Here is a 17,798-nt window from a genome sequence, read left to right on the forward strand (position 1 = left end):
CAATTCCATGTAACTGCAATATGATCATTTGAGTTCTGGAACCCAAATGAGCTCCCCTATTTTAAGGGGAAAAGCTTAATTTCAGTGAAAGGCAAGCTCACTTCTGTGCCGCAACACACAAACTGTAACCTAAAATACCCCTGGAAAATGATATCACTTCCATTTCCTTTCCAGGAACTTCAAATGCTCCTGGGAAATGATGTCAGGGCAGCCATTTCTTTTTCCATATAACATCCCTGGAAAGGAAACGGAAGTGACATCATTTTACACCTAGGATTTAATTTACAATGCAGTAGAGCCTTGGCCTTAATATTTTTTTTGGAGGGAGAGAAAGATAGACCACACTGAACACCATGTGTTATCCTGTATGTTTGCTATAAGACATATGGAAAGTGGACACCATCCCAGATAACCCTTGAAATACTGTTTCATCTGGTATGGAAGATTATACCTGAAGGAGCGTCTCCATCCCCATCTTTCTGCCTGGCCGCCGAGGTCCAGCGGCGAAGGCCTTCTGGCAGTTCCCTCATTGTGAGAAGTGAGGTTACGGGGCCTTCTTGGTAGTGGCACCCACCCTGTGGAACGCCCTCCCATCAGATGTCAAAGAGATAAACAACTACCTGACATTCAGAAGATATCTGAAGGCAACCCTGTTCAGGGAAGTTTTTAATGTGTGACATTTTAGTGTATTTTTGGTCTTTGTTGGAAGCCGCCCAGAGTGGCTGGGGAAACCCAGCCAGATGGGTGGGGTACAAATAATAAATTATTATTATTATTATTATTATTATTATTATTATTATTATTATTGCACTCGAGTGACAGGGCAGAAAATTATGTTGTGTCACATGACTGCCCCATTCACTTTCAATAAAACATTAGGTGGGAGGAGATCTATTGATTTTCAACAACAATGCACAACAATGAAGGACATATCCACCATTGTGGAAGGCGCTTTTCTCCCTGCAGTGCTCCAGGATGGAAGTGAGAGGGATGAGTCTGTCTATAAGCTTCTCCCTTGCAATATAGTCCAAGATGCAGGTTGACCTGATCCTTGGATAAAACTCATTTCCTGTTCTGTCCGGCTGAATGTGCCATTAGGCCCAAAATATTTGAAGTACCAAGACTGAAGCACACCCTCCAATATTTCTCCACTGAAAAAAATAGGGATGCCCTACCATACCCTTCAATATTTCCCTGGTGAAAATAGGGATGTCCTAAGGAATTATGGTGCTGGAGGAGACTCTTGAGAGTCCCATGGACTGCAAGAAGATCAAACCTATCCATTCTTAAGGAAATTAGCCCTGAGTGCTCACTGGAAGGACAGATCCTGAAGCTGAGACTCCAATACTTTGGCCACCTCATGAGAAGAGAAGACTCCCTGGAAAAGACCCTGATGTTGGGAAAGATTGAGGGCACAAGGAGAAGGGGACGACAGAGGACGAGATGGTTGGACAGTGTTCTCGAAACTATGAATATGAGTTTGACCAAGCTGCGGGAGGCAGTGGAAGACAGGAGTGCCTGGCTTGCTCTGGTCCATGGGGTCACGAGGAATCAGACATGACTAAATGACTAAACAACAAAGGAAAAGCGGGACATTCTGGGATCAAATCAGAAATTGGGGTGGCTTCTGTAAATCAGGGAGTATCCCTGGAAAATAGGGACGCTTGGGGAATCTGCTGAAGTCTACAAGGGTGGGGTTTTTTTATGGCACACACCTGCCTTTAAACCTCTCCCCTAGAAGGAAGTAAATATGCAGTGCTTTTTTGTGATGGTGCTCTATGCCCTCTATGCTGCCCATGGAAGACATTTTGTGTTGGCATGCAAGACACTTTTATTAAGAGGTGAGTACCTGTGTGCCATTTTTCATCACGCACGCACACACACACACACACACATGCAGAGAGACATTGGAGAAATTTGGAGAAATTTCTGCCTGGACACCAACACAAAACCAGGAAAAGGCAGTCTTTCAGCACAATTAATTCTTCAGGAATCAGAATTTTGTCTATTAAGAACGTTAGCCTGAAGCATCTCCACTTCTAGCTGCTAATATATCGATTCTGTTTGCAGTACACCTTGCATTGTATTATTTATAAGAAACAATATTCTCTCCTCCCTCGACAGTGTTCTCTGGCTGCAAAAATTGGCTCGGCACGAAAGGTGCTGGAACAATTTTGGTTATGTTTCCATAGCTACCTTTGCTGCTAAATGGGGTTTGCTCCATTTTAAAGTCAACTAGCATGCATATGTGCAGACATACTGCAACCAGTGGAGTATTTTCAAGCTAATCTCCAGTCTTCCTACTGCTAAGCGAATATCTATGCAATCGGTATATTTGTGAAAGGACGCTTGCAGCATAAATAATTCGGGAACTTGCGTTCTGGCTAGAGGTGTGTGTCTACGTATATACAGGCTAGATAATGCAGGCAGGAGGGTGAGTGTTCGCTGTTTGGAGAGGGAGCAGGAAAGGCATTCTGGCATCTCCCTTCACTTTGTATGCTCCAGTCAGCACTTATAATATTACAGATATTTTTCCGTTTTCTTAAAAAAGAAAAGTTTGAGGTAAGTGGGTGCCCCCTAGTGGCTGTTGGTGTGTTTGCCATGTGAAATCCATATGTTTAAACACCAGCCAATGGGAAACAAAAGACCCACCCCGCCTCTTCCAGCAATGTCCCTAAAGTGTAATTATTATTGTATACAGTTATTTTTAGATTTAGATTGTTGCTGAAATCCTCCAGCTTAGGAGGAGGCGTACTGTGCATGTAGATGCATCCAGTGGGTGCACAGCATGTTTTTTAGCGCTCTGATTTTTATTTTTTTATTTTTAATGCTTTGGGAAATCACTTTGTGGTCTATTTGATTCAAGGCTGTGGTAGAGAGAAATGTCCCCCAGATGCAAGATGAGGTGCAGGGACATTTAGCAAAAGGGTCAAGACCAAACTACCCCACGCTGATCATGTTAGATGTATAGATATTCACAGGTATGTCATCATGACAAAACGTTATAGCTTGTGCTTTTCTTACTGGCTGAAAGTCATTTTAGAAAAGAAAGGAAATCTCAGCCTTGATCTGTGCCCTCCCTGCGAGTGACCATAGAAGCATGGTTCTGGGCCAAACTAGACAATACTCCCCCCCCCCTTAAATAAGGATCGAGCCTGTGATGTACAGGGATTGGGCAGCCCATTTCCCTATATCAGAGGCAGGGAATCCTTTTCAGCCTGAGGGCCACATTTCCTTCTCAGCCAAGCTTATAGGGGCCCCATACTAGGGCTATGTATTTGATTCAACCAAACCCTGAACTGAATCAGAATTCTTTTCTGTGGGAGGTTCTTGGTTTCAGTTGAGTAAGGTGGTGACAGCCCTAGATTTTCACAGTTTGGAATGGGCCACCCAGAACAATCTAGGGCTGGAGGGCAGAGTTGGGTAGGTAGGAGGAGCAGGTGGGGGAAAAGAGACGCCATGAATGAAAAGGCCTGGGAGTGTAGGAGGGAGCAACTGAGCCTGTTGCATCTCTCAGAAGAAGGCAGGAGTGCTGGTAGTGAAGGCTGTGGCATTCATATGGAGCCCCCGGTCGTCTCACGGACTATTGACCCGTACACCACTAATCTGCTGCCACCAACCAGGTCCTCCCCGGTAAATCACTTAGTTATTTTTATCCTGTCTCTAACTCTTCTACCTCCTCTCACACAAGAACCAACTGCACTAACTATCTCTCTAATTCCATCTGTCTGCCAACTGCTTTCCTAACTGCCTTTTCCCAACCAACTAACTAAAACCAACCAACCCAAACCTCGGGCTAAGCCCTTTTATAAACAGGTAGGCTCTGCCTCTGCCTTTTCTATTGGTCTACCTATTAACTCTTTCTCTCCCCCTGTACAGACATTTTCAAACGAACGGGCAAATGCCACAGATGCCTTTGGATGTGGGGTGCTCCTTTTCTGCCTGAGCTCTCCTTTTCCCCACCTAACTCTCCTCCCTGCCCCTGAAACAGCACTCTCCAAAATCCATGTCTCCTTGCTCATTTGCAAGCATGCCTTCCACACAGGGAAGCTGCTTGGGAAGGAGTACTCAACAGGATTAAGAACACACACACACCTTGTTGTGGGTCGGGAGGAATGGAGAAGACACAACGGTCAGATCTATACTCATGGTTTATAATGTTAAGGAAGGGATAAGGAATGGTTATCATACTGGATTTGGACACATTACATTTTGCTTGTAACATTAATAATCCGTTATCAAAATGTGACACTAGAGGGTGCTGCAGAGCAACCAGGAACTGGCAGTATGAGAAAGTGTGTTGTTATGGAGGAAACAAGGTAAGGAACATTTTTATTTTACCAGTATGCCCTGTGACGTTTCAGAACAAGGTATCCAATATCGTTCTAATAACGTTAAAAAGCTCCATGTAGATCCAGCCAATGGCTTCTTCCTGCTCCCCCTCCTGATTGTATGTTTTAATTACACCTACCCAAACACATTTAAAAGGGCACTGGATGTCAATCAGCCAAAGGCCCGGTTAAAGAGGAGTGTTTTTGCCTGGTGCCTAAAGATGTATAATGAAGGCGCCAGGTGAACCTCCCTAGGAGGAGCATTTTATAAATGGAGAGCCACCGCAGAAAAGGCCCGTTCTCATGTTGCCACCCTCTGGACCTCTCTAGGAGGAGGTATATGAAGAAGGGCACAACATTATGACATCATATGATTGACAGCTCGGCCTGACAAAGTTGGCCCACAGGGGGTGGAGGAGCCAAAACATCTGGAGGGCATCAAGTTGGTCTGTGTGCTCAAAATAGTGAGTGTGCATCCACAGCATGATCACACACACACACACACACACACACACACACACACACAGCACTCTTTGCTCAGGTTGGAGCTCTTCGGTTCCTATTTATTTATGTAGACTGTGATCTGCTATTTTTTTTCTTCTTTCCAGATTCAGAGAGAGCAGAAGAGCAACCCAAAGCTGAAATATTCATCAGGATCTACACTCAGGCTTAAGGAGATTTTTATTTTATTTTAATCAGTTCCATGTTCTACAACAACAAAAAATCAAACAGAAGCTTAAGAGCTTAAATGGGACGTGCCAGCACGGAATGGTTTCCTCGCACACTGCCAAACTCATGCCCTGCAGGGCAGCACTCACTTTCCCTTAGAGCCCATCTGGGATTCATGCAGGAGCATCTGTGTCATCATTGCCAAATAATAATGTAGCTAAGTAGCCTTGGACAGGTAGCTAACAGGCATCTGATCATGGCCAGGACCTTTGCTAATGGCATGCAACAAAGCTCTTCTCAAAGGTAGGGTGGCCACTTATGCATCACCGAAAGAGAGGACAAAGAAAGGAGAGTGATTTGCATAAAATTTGCATATGTTAATTCATACGTATAGGTGAAAAATTCTATAATTTAAAACAGAAATCTTTCCATCATGGGGGAATGGGGTAAGGGGATTTGTGTGCTGATAGCGGATTTCAGCCTTGGTCTTTCAGGTCCTAGTCCAACACTCTACCCCACTCCCCAATACTACACTGGCTGCTGTTATGGTTATTTTGTAGCAGCAGTATTATGGGATGCATATGTCACTCTTCAGCATAGGATCTAGTAGCCAGTCAGGTAAGCCAATAGGACTACTAGTGTTGCAGAGTCAGGACAAGTGAGTCTGGGGGGCTGGGGGCTGACAAGGGAGGAATTAAGGGCCAGGTGAGATGTGACAGTATTTTCTAACTTGCTAATAGACTGAATGACTTTTTACAAGTAAATTGCAGACATGGGAGGGAATGCGAACCACCCCCACCCCCACACAATGGAGATAGCAGACACAAGTGGCCTGATCCAGATCTGGACTGCAGCAGGGGTCAAAGGTGCTTAAACCAAATCCCTTTTGCTTACAATTTGCTTTTTCAAAGTCATTCACACAATTGCTAATTGGGTAAATGGCTTTTCTGTCTTGTTTGTTCTAAGCCTGGAAGTATTAGGAAGGAAGTCTCAGTGAACAGAAACTGAGCTGGATTAAAAGGTTTTTCTATAGGCCACGCAGACAGGCAGGCATCTAACGACCATCTTAGCTTCAACAACTCACAGACTGACTCATTCAAAGACAGTTGTGCCAGTGGATGGGCACAGAAGGAATCACACAGGAACTTCAGGCAGGTTGCTGACCAGTAGGGGTCTCAGGACTGACTGGGGATCAATGGCTGGAGGTCAATGAAAGGCATTACTGTTGGCTGTCCTTGACACTGGGCTAACTAATGGCTAACTAATGGATGCTTTAGCTGAGAGACACATATAAGACAATGATTTCACTCCCTAATAGAAAACGCACAGAGAAACGTAAGAAAACTTGGATGCAATTATCTAAGGTGAGAAAACACTGAACTGATGTCCGTTTTTCACAAATAATTTGACTGGAAATAATAACTCTTGGAAATCCTTATTTCTAGACGCATGTCGAAATAGAAACATAAAAGAACTAAATGATACAGACTTCCAACAGATTTATAGTCGTCAAAAAACCGAGGTATGGAACCAAATATCATAATATGTGTTAACATACTTTAGAATGTATATAATTTATTATATTTATTATCTATGGATTGAAGCACCTTGATCTATCTTGACATATTTTTTGATATTACCGGCTGAAGAAGGCGTGTACTCCGAAACAGGGCCCTGTCCTGGTTACCGCCACTGAACCGTACATCTGATTCACACTCCGGATACTCCTTTTTGGCCCCATTTGATCCTTCATTCTTTATTCTTTATTCTAATTTTATATAATGTGGACTCTTTTTGACTGCTATTGAGACTTGTATAAAACAATTGTTGTGCACTGGTATTTCATGTACCTTTGTACTATATCATTGTATATTTGAAACGACATTATTTCTGCACTTAAACGTTGTATCCAAACTTACCATCACTTTAAAACTATCATACTTATACGTTGTGTTTAAATCTACTACTAGCTTCAAACTGTTATTCTTAGCAGAATACACACGTTTTTCATTTCAACTCTTGAGTAGGAATTATTCCTTATATTGAAACTTTTGGCCAGAGTTCTTGATATATCCTTAGCTGAGATTCCTGCATTGCAGAGGGTTGGACTAGATGACCCTTAGGGTCCCTTCCAATTCTAGAGCCAGTGTGGTGTAGTGGTTAAGAGCGGTAGACTCATAATCTGGTGAACCGGGTTCGCGTCTCCGCTCCTCCACATGCAGCTGCTGGGTGACCTTGGGCTAGTCACACTTCTTTGAAGTCTCTCAGCCTCACTCACCTCACAGAGTGTTTGTTGTGGAGGAGGAAGGGAAAGGAGAATGTTAGCCACTTTGAGACTCATTAGGGTAGTGATAAAGCGGGATATCAAATCCAAACTCCCTTTCTTCTTCTTCTTCTTCTTCTTCTTCTTCTTCTTCTTCTTCTTCTTCTTCTTCTTCTTCTGTTCTATGATCTTCCTCTTCTTTTTTTTCATCAATAGTCTTTGAGAAACAATTTGAACATTTTATAAATTTCTGCTTGATCAGGAGCCTGTGTGTTTCACACAAAGCATTGGACCTGGGGAAGAGCCACAGTCAGGCATTTATTTTAAATAATGGGGAGCAGTCGTTGCTGCTTTGGCTATGCACCATACCTTTAAAGTACATTTAACACACACCTAAAAGAAGCCTGGGAACTGTAGTTTCTTAAGGGTACTGGAAACTGTAGTTCAGCGGCAAACTTCAGCTTCCACGATTCTTTGTGTGTTTTGAATGTGCTTTCAATGTGTGGCATGTATGCAACTTCAGCCCCACAATCCTAGGTGTGCAACCTGATATCTATATCATCCAGCAGAGACTTATTCAGCCTGTAACCTCCATCTTGGCACTGAGTTTACAAGTGACTCCTATGGTTACAATATCAGGCAAAATTTTGGTACATTTTTAAAAAAAGTTATCCTCCCCATCTGCCCTGCTTGCTCTGTGCAACATCTTGCCTAGTGAAGAATTCTGGGGAACATGAAAGCTTATTCTCTTTTTGTGACCTTTGGGTTGGCCTTAGGCCTTGCCTAACTATAGATTTTGGAGAATTTTCCCACCCCCAACCCCAACCCCTTATGGACCAATACTGTTGCCTATGCTTTTTAAATATAAATCTGCTCCGTCTCTGAGTCATGCTGTCCCGCTCTCAGTATATTAGGATGCCATGAGCAATTCAGGGGAAGTAACATCTGAGTCTGGAGCCTTTCAAGCAGCAGCCTGCTGAGGTGAGGCACTCAACAATCCTCCTGCCCTAAGGTCATACTCAGCGAGGAGTCCCTGGAATTAGACCCACCTCATGCATCGTGATTGAAAACTCCATCCCAGCCGAGAAGCAATGCCTGGAAATAACTTGTTGGTAAGTAGACAGAAGTCTGTAAATCCCGCTTACTGCTCAGCATCTGCCAGCAGCCACAGTCGGCTGCTCCGCTCCGGTGCCTCCGAATCTCAATAAGTCCCCTGCACTCCTCGGCTGCTGCCTTGGTTTTCCTTGGTCACTCTTCGTCACTCTTGACTGCTCCTTGTCTCTCTTCATCAGCCTTAGCAGTGCTCAGCCTCGCCATCTCCCTCTCCCTCCCCTTCTGATTTCTCTCTCTTGCTAGCGTGTCCCCACACAGGGCAACTTTTCAAACTCAATATATTCCCTAATATTCTACGTTCTCTGCCACCCACTCCAAAAGAGGCCGTGACACAGATGGAGATTGACACGGGGGCATCAGAAAGCGCAGAGAGAGAAGCATTTCTGAGAGAAGATGGAGAGAGAGAGAGAAGGTTATTCCCTCAAGAAGAACTTACTTTGGAGGCAGCCTGTTCAGAATAGGCCCATTTCTCCACTTGAGAGCAGACCGGCAATTTGGCGCGGGGGCTAAGCCGTTGTTGTTATTATTATTAAGATTTATATTGCCATCCATTAAAGAACATTCCCTGGGCAATTCACAACAAAATATTAAGCAAGACGATAAATAATAATAAGAACAGGAAGCCAACAATCAGCCATAAAAGTTCAAGGAAATTCTTGAAGGAGGCAGCATAAAGTAGTTTATAGCCCAGATTTAAAACTGCTAAAAGGACTGGGTGAATTTATTTGGCACCAAAAAGACTACAGAGAAAGCACCAGTTTGCTCAGCCTGACACTAGTTCTGGCTTCACCTACTGTTGGTCTCCCTGCCTTCTTCACTACTCAATCTAATAGGCACCAGCCACTATGCAGCTGAACATGCTTAGTATCCTTTACCACAGTCATAGGCAAGCTCGGCCCTCCAGATGTTTTGGGACTACAACTCCCATCATCCCTGACCACTGGTCCCGTTAGCTAGGGATGATGGGATGAGTTGTAGTCCCAAAACATCTGGAGGGCTGAGTTTGCCTGTGCCTGCTCTACCACATGATCATAAGCCCTTAGCAATCAGTGTAGCTTCTGGTTACATGGAGGAGCCTATCCATGTACTTTACAGCCTGATATTCAAAAGGGGGAGACAGCTAAACCACCACCATTCTGTCAATCATCTTGCCAAAGAAAGGTGCATTGTTGACTGGGTGGTAGTTGGCATAAACCTCTGGGTTCATTTCACTGCCTTCCTCCCCCCCCCCCAGTGGCTGCACCACCACCTTCTTGGGGACCATCCTATCATGCAATGAAGCATTCACCGCATCCTGGTTCTACCTAGTCAACCCTCCATGGCTTGCACAAACCAGTGAGCATGGGTCAAGAGACCACGTCGTAGACCACACAACTGCAAGAAAATTGCCTGCATCTTCAAGCATCAATAGCTGAAACTGATTCCACAAAATGGACGGAATGGTACATCAGATGCCTCAACAGCTATTGCATCAATGATGATTTAGCTGTGTTTGTTAAAGATGTGGTTATGCTCCAGTTGCTCCCCTTGATTGTCCATTCTTTATTTTCTTTGCTCAGTTTCTCAACAAAGCAGCATCTCTTGAACTTCAGCAATGTTTACTTTCTCTTGTTTAAGAACATGTTATTCTCTTGAATACTTTTCAAATTCAAATTGCATGTGCAGAAACCACATAGTACAATGCAGAGTATCATTAGCCCCCTTTTGCTCTTGCAAGATTTCCCCTTGAAACCACATCACATGAACCCACATATGCTAAATAGGTCCCTCTTTCTGTTTCATTTCTCTCTCTGTGCTTCAGTGAAAATCCAAACATTGCAATTCAATCCTTGTTAAAATCTATCAGTAATCAAATACGCATATATTACCGTTTTCATCTCCCAGCTGGTAGATGTTGGCAATGTGTGTGTAAATAATAATGATAATGATGATAATAAACAAAACTAGATTTTATTTCATCTGATATAGATGCTAAGACTTTGCACATTTGAAGCAGATTGGGGTGGGGTGACTTATCCCATTTTCCTTTTAAGCATTAATTTGGTGTGTCCATCATTGTCCACCAAAGTGATGGGCTTAGCATTCAGAAACTGCCTGTCATATAACTTCTGATCCTTTCCTGTAGCCTATGGGATATGCATTGTGCACACATCTTATTTCTACTGTACTACAAAAACAAACCTGCCTACACAAGTTTCAGTGTGGCACAGCTGGCAGATATTTAGACCCATCTGCACTATACATTTAAAGCAGTATCACGCCACTTTAAACGGTCATGGCTTCCTGCAAAGGAACTGGGGCCTGTAGTTTGTTAATGGTGCTTAGAATGGTTAGGAGTCCCTTCACAGAGCTACAATTCCCAACAGTCCCTGGGAAGAAGGATCAAATGTTAAACCACTCTGGAAATTGTAGCTCTGTGAGGGGAATTGAACTAGATGAGCTTCAAAGTCCTTTCAAACTCTATGATCCTAAAGGGATGGTATTGGTTGCCAGTTAGGTACTTGTAATGTGGAATGGTAACTTCAATTGTTTAGAATCCGCATGTGTATTTCAGTGAACAGAGGCTTAGGTCCATTCCTCTGCAACAGACAGTAATCCAGCTCCAAGGTGGAGATGAATCTAGAACTAACCACAGGCCAGGATACTATGGCATATCAATATTGCATAAATAGCATGTCTGTTAATGGCATGGTCCTTAACTGCTTAAATTTCCCAGCATTTTGGAGCTTGAGTGAAAACAGAAAGCCCTTGACCCTATCTGCTAAATTAAAAGAGGTCCTGCCCCTTAATTGAATATAGATACATTCATTGATCCAGTACAAATATTGCAGCTTCTACATGCAACAATTATTTTTACTCACCCTAATGGAATAAAAAATGGGGAAGGACTTCTTGACTTGACATCTTGTAAACTGCTCTCAGGTTATTTTAATGGTGGGATACAAAGCTCTTCAAATAAAATTTACAAATCCATACATTTACTTTATCTACTAAATTTCTGATAGGGTATGGACTGTTAGTTTGTCCAGCTCCGGCCCATCTGGAGCTGGTACGGCTCGTCTTATCCTGAGCCCAGCAGAGTGTAGTCCGCAGACGAAAGGATGAAGCAGGTATAGTGCCACATTGCTAATTTTATTTCCAAACTATACCGAGAATACCGAGAACGTACATCTTGCCTCTGTGAGAGCAGAGAGCAACTCTCTCAACAAAGAAACGACAGAACAAAGAAACAGGAAACCAGTGTTTGTCACATCCAGTCTCCCATTCCTGTGGGAACCCAACAGTAACTCGGACTGTGGAATGTAAACATTGTCTTGTGACATGCATCTGCTGCTCAGTGAGGGAAATAGAAACCAACATGGACCAGGTAGGCCCAGATTTTCACAATGTCATGTAGGAGGGCAGGAGATAAAAAAAAATTGCCCCACCTCACTAGCCTTCCCCAGTTTTGTATCTTCCAGATGTTGCTGGACTACAGCTCCCATCATCATCCCTGAGCTTTGGCCATGATGGCTGGGGCCGGGGGAAGTTGTAGTCCAAAACATCTGGAGGGCACCATGCTGTGGAAGTCTACCCCACACCAACCAGGATGCGGGTGATTCTTCATCAGAACCCTCTGATCTTCTACTTTTAATTTCCACGAAGCTCCTAATCATATGCAGCAAACAGAGCAGAGCAAGAAGAACCACAAGCAACCCCCTCCCTCCCTTGCATAGTTTCCTTTACCAGATTAAATATTTAAATCAATACCACATCCAATTCTGTAGTCATTTTGTTATTTATGTTAATATTTAATTCAATAAAAGCCCACATTTTAGAATGCTTTCCAATTTATTTTATGCCACGACTGCAGCTGTAACTTTTGTATTGCATTGATGGGGGTTGCCAGATGTCCTTTGTTTTTAAGGGGGATTTGCCTTCTTTTAAAGAACTGCTGCTTGCTTAGGAACATTATAGTTTTTGTAGGGTATGGCGGAGGCTCTTTGTTTCAGACGTCAAACTTCCTAAAGATCCCTGATGCCTGACATGTTGATCTGGCCCCCCTAAATTCTCAACAGAGCAATGCGACCCGAGTATAGGGATGCAATTCAGTATCACACTAATATGATTGTTCTATCAGTGCATGCATTCTTGTTTGCCAGATGAAAACTATCTCCCCTCCTGCATCCTCTTCTGGGGGTTCTCCTGAACCTCCAGAGTGGATTTGAGGGTGGTATGGGGACATGCAGAGGGAGGAGGGGAAAGCCCTGTTGTACTAGCAGGAGTCCCTGCACTGAGTTCCACACCATGTTAGTTGAATCTGGCCCTATGGCTAAGGGACAGAGAGTGCTTATATTTTAACCTAGGAATGCAGCTGTTTGAGTACCATCAGGGCTGGCCTGTGAGGATGATGTCAAAGCCCCCACTTAGCAGAATGGACAGGGGAGCCCCCCAAATGCATCAGGGCTGGCTGACCACATTTTGAAGTACAGTGGTACCTCGGGTTAAGTACTTAATTCATTCTGGAGGTTTGTTCTTAACCTGAAACTATTCTTAACCTAAGGTACCACTTTAGCTAATGGGGCCTCCCGCTGCTGCCACACCACCGCCATGGGATTTCTGTTCTCACCCTGAAGCAAGGTTCTTAACCCGAGGTACTATTTCTGGGTTAGCGGAGTCTGTAACTGAAGCGTCTGTAACCTGAAGCGCCTGTAACCCGAGGTACCACTGTACATGAAATTACACACTGGCCTGTTATGTATTGAAGTTCACACCCTGGCCACCGGGGTATTATGTATATAGTTTTCACTCAGGTCCACATCAGTTAATTTAGGCGGGAAACCCTGGGCTGTTGTTGGTACAATGTTGACAGCCGACTGCCTATAAAAGCAGGCTGGCTGAGCTGTTCAGTTCAGTTCAGTTCAGTTCCAGCTTACTTATAAAGAACTACTTAGAGAAATCTCTGTGTCGTCTGCTATGTCCACCCGCTACTTAATACTGCCCTCTAAAGAACTCTGCTGCATAAAACCATTAAGTCGACAGGGTGATGGCGAAAGACCGTTAATTCCAGAACTCTCCTCCTTCCCAACGTGTGTACCTGGCGTATAAGACGACCCCCGACTTTTGGGGTGATTTTCCAGGGATAAAAAGTCGTCTTGTACACCGAAACATAAGGTATGTGAAGTTTCACAACTTTGGTGCCTGAGCTATCAGCTGGCAGCCTAGCGGACCTCACAGCAATGTTATGGAGATAAAAAGGAGGAGGGGAAAGGCAATATACACAGTCCCGGGAGAAAAAGTCATGGGAGAAAAAGCAAAAGGCAAAACTGTTCTCTGTAAATTAGACTTTGGTGAATTGTTTTAGAGCAGGGTTTTTAGGTTACATTATTATTTATTTTATATATTAATTGTTGTCGTCCCCCCAAAAAGTGAAATTTACAAAAGTAAGCATTAAAACCAAGGATAAACAACCCAAAATACACCAATAAACACAATTTAGTTCATAAAACAATTAAATATCTACCCCTAACTCCACAAACCTGCCTTTGTGCAGAGTGATATCACTTGTCTCAGCCTAGTTCCACAGCAATTCATGGATTTGTAGAAGGAGGAATGCTGCCGTAACTGGAGATTTGTAAACTCCAGCTCTGAGGAAAACAAAGGTGACAGAGAGATAAATAAGAAGTTGGAGGGGGGCGGACTCACTGACTGGCATCTCCATTGGTTATGGATCATTTAAAAGCAAGGAGTAACATTCAGTCTAGTCTGAAAATTAGCTGAAGTTAAAAAATCCTTTAAACTTATCTTGAACCTTCTGGGGCCTAATTAGGAGATGAAAGAAAAATAACACACTGAAAATAATCATTTTTATATTTAAAAGCCTCCCTTATAAAATGGATTATGTATAAAAAGGAATTCACTGGCCCTGCGTAGGAGAGATGACATGGGACTAATAAATTGTGTCTCAGCCGCTAATGAATCCTATTCACATTCTATTACCACACAAAAAATATCAGTTGTGGATCCAGTATTTATGAGGAAGTTATCTCAGAGATCTCTTCATGTGTTAAATTCATAGAACCCCTTTCCACAGCACAGGAAAGAAGGGTGAAGAAGCTAGCCTGCGGACACCAGCAGGGGTCCAAACTGGAGCAGCACAGAAAGGGTCTCTTGAAATTGTTCTCCATCCCTACTTGTGGGTAGAAAAACAGGAGGGACCATTCTACTATTGCAGAGTAGGTTTATCTTCACCACGCTGAAGAGAGACACAACTGTAAACTTTAAACTGTGTATTTTACTTAGCATCACCCAACATTACTGGTTACAACAAAAAGCAAAGGGGGAAAGTGAAAGAGAAATTGGCCTGGCAGACTGCAATTTATCCTGTCCCTGGGCATGGGGTCAAGTGTACCCATTGGTCAGTTGATCCTGTGCCTAGGGGAACGCCCAGTGCTTTTTTTTCTACTAAAAAAATGTTTAGGCGTACTCTCATTTTGACTCAAGAAAACCACCATTTTATAGTTCAAACGGGAACGATAAATACAGTACAGTGGTACCTCAGGTTACATACGCTTCAGGTTACAGACTCCGCTAACCCAGAAATATTACCTCAGGTTAAGAACTTTGCTTCAGAATGAGAACAGAAATCGTGCTCCAGCGGCGCGGCGGCAGCAGGAGGCCCCATTAGCTAAAGTGGTGCTTCAGGTTAAGAACAGTTTCAGGTTAAGAACAGACCTCCAGAACGAATTAAGTACTTAACCCGAGGCACCACTGTAAATGGACAAAGTACAAAGTACAAGGAAATGAAGCTGCCATCGGGGGTAGCAATGGAACTGACGATTCACTGACGCTATTCAACAAAATTGACGATTCACCGTGGTAGAGAAGAAACTAAAAAAAATATATTTTTTTTAAAAAATAATTTTTATAAAAATAAAAATTTTAGTTACTTCTCCCACTAGATTCACAAAATGTTTAGGGGTATGCATACCCCTGCGTCCCCCCAGAAAAAAGCACTGGGAATGCCCAAGACCTCCTGCTGCCATAGGCCAATATGTGGCAGGCAGGCAATCTGGCCTGCCATTCGCTGGTTCACTAGAGTGTCTCAAAGCCCATCCACAAAACTGCCTGCCTAGGAGGGCAAACAGATTTGGCTTTCTTTTCCTTTGTAACCCTCTAGGTGACTTTTCCTCTCAGTACAGTGGGTATTAATTAAAGGATGTTGCTTATTCCAGCACCTACCAATTTCTCTGGGAATCCTCCAACAATTTTTTTGAAAGTGGAATTCAATTTTAGCAGTAGTACAGCCCCCCCTCCCAACTTATGTTTAGTTGATGCCACTGCAAGTGGAAATAACAGCAACTTCATTGACATCCTGGCCACCATTTTGAATCCTTCAAAATGTCCCAGGCCTAGCATCATTCTGGAGACCTCATGCAAGCTGTCGATTGCCCACATGTAAGTTAATATATTGGCTCCATGAAGCTAAAGGTAAAGGGACCCCTGACCATTAGGTCCAGTCGTGACTGACTCTAGGATTGCGGCGCTCATCTCGCTTTATTGGCCGAGGGAGCTGGCGTATAGCTTCCGGGTCATGTGGCCAGCATGACTAAGCCGCTTCTGTCAAACCAGAGGAGCGCACGGAAATGCCATTTACCTTCCCCACCAGAGCGGTACTTATTTATCTACTTGCACTTTGACGTGCTTTTGAACTGCTAGGTTGGCAGGAGCAGGGACCGAGCAATGGGAGCTCACCCCGTTGTGGGGATTCTAACTGCCAACCTTCTGATTGGCAAGTTCTAGGCTCTGTGGTTTAACCCACACAGCGAGGGCTGTGGAGACTTCATGCAAGCTGTCGATTGCCCACACGTAAGTTAATATATTGGCTCCATGGAGCTAAAGGATGCCAAAGAAGGGAGCCGAATTGTTGTTTTTTAACTTCAATACGTATTTTTTAAATGGCTACAATACAGTACAAATTTAAGCCTCATTGATTTCACCGGCTCTTGCAGACCAATTCTATGCTGTGTCCCTTTGTTTGAATAACTGTGCACCAGAGTGTGGCCATGGACTCTTTACCAAATCCCACAAAGAACCCCACACCAGCCAGCTCTCTGGCTTCTTTAAACATGAAAATAAATTCACAGCCAATCATGAATTCTTAACTTTAAGGTAAAAAAAATAAAAATGTAAACTCTTAGTGTAGAATAAGCAATTATTTCCCAGGAAAGGGAAATAAATGTGCAGTTCTGCTTCATGGGCTGTTTGTGTCTGCTTTAAAAAAAATCTTGACACATCTTTTCTGTCTGTGTGTTGACATCAGCTCCAGGCTGGTTGGTGAAAAAGGCCAAGGATTTTCATTCCGGTTGCACATCTCTCCGAATCTGACATGAGGACAATCAGATCAGAGCTGCAGCAGGGTTGCTCTGGCAGCTCTGGATAAAATACCAGTGGTGAGGGAGATAATGGGAGATGTGTTCTGTTCTGGAAAGTCTTGCTTACCTCATCTTGCTAGGGAAGAGAAAGGATCAATTGTTCCTTGCTGCTTCCTTGCACTTTTCCACATCAGTTTATATGTGTTGTTATTGTTGTTGAAAAAGTCTTCAGCATTTTAGTGTGAATTTTTAATATACACATTTTGTGTGTGCAATTTGGCCTAATATGCATATTTTTGCAGGGGTATTTTTCCCTAATAGAATGCATTGTTTGTGTTATTTTCACAAATATAAGCATTTTTTAATGCACACTTTATCTGGGCTAGAAAACTGCAATGGAAAATTTAGGGAAGTGTAAATTTCATACCTGCATTTCAGTTTGCATTTATGTGAAAAGTGTAAATTAGGTAGGTTTGCTTTTAAATGTGAACTGAATTGGAATTAATTCCTCATCCCTACTGGAACATTCATATTTTCCAGGTTCATGGGTGGCCATCATAGGGAGAATCATTATCACAGGGTGTTGTCATATCCTCCTGTCAGTGCTCACATTGGAAGTAACTTTCATGACACTTTTCTTAAGCTACTCTTATTAGAAGGTTTCCACGATTGCAGGGAGCTGGGTTGAGGCGTGTAGAAGTTCTCCAGATCTCTGCTCCTCCTTAATTCAAGAACTGCAACCTTCCTCTTTCATGAGTAAATCCATTTATATGGTGACTTTGCAGTTACTTTTGAGGTGTAAATGTTCACACACATACACACCCTCCCTCCCTCCCTCCAGTGGTTGAGCATGTGAAAGCAATTTCATGTGCTCAATTACTTTAAAAAGTAATTTAAATTGTGGGGAATTATACATCTGGCCAGCACCACACAGCTTTGCCTTTTGCACAAAGCAAAGCTGCAGGAAAATGACTAGGGATGGATGGATATGTCAATTTCAGTATCTCTCCCAATTTTTCCAGTCTTAAAAAGTTGTCATGAAAATTCATTAGCATTTTAGCACGAATT

At 43.2% G+C, this 17,798-nt stretch overlaps 1 long non-coding RNA gene across 5 annotated transcripts; it reads left to right on the forward strand.

Annotated features, from left to right (window-relative positions):
• The first annotated feature begins 3,358 nt into the window (after positions 1-3,358).
• LOC308478032 lies at positions 3,359-10,329 on the forward strand. 5 transcript variants are annotated; one of them, XR_013986823.1, is made up of 4 exons: positions 3,359-3,423; positions 4,256-4,319; positions 8,170-8,375; positions 9,611-10,329. It is a non-coding gene; the product is annotated as an uncharacterized lncRNA (long non-coding RNA). The 5 variants fall into 5 exon arrangements; XR_013986824.1 differs by lacking the exons at positions 3,359-3,423; positions 4,256-4,319 and adding exons at positions 3,430-3,816; positions 4,940-5,303; XR_013986825.1 differs by lacking the exon at positions 3,359-3,423 and having other exon boundaries at positions 3,442-4,319; positions 9,611-9,967.
• Positions 10,330-17,798: the final 7,469 nt, after the last annotated feature.

Source organism: Podarcis pityusensis (assembly GCF_964106645.2).
Source record: "Podarcis pityusensis genome assembly, chromosome: 5".
NCBI classification, from domain to species: domain Eukaryota; kingdom Metazoa; phylum Chordata; class Lepidosauria; order Squamata; family Lacertidae; genus Podarcis; species Podarcis pityusensis.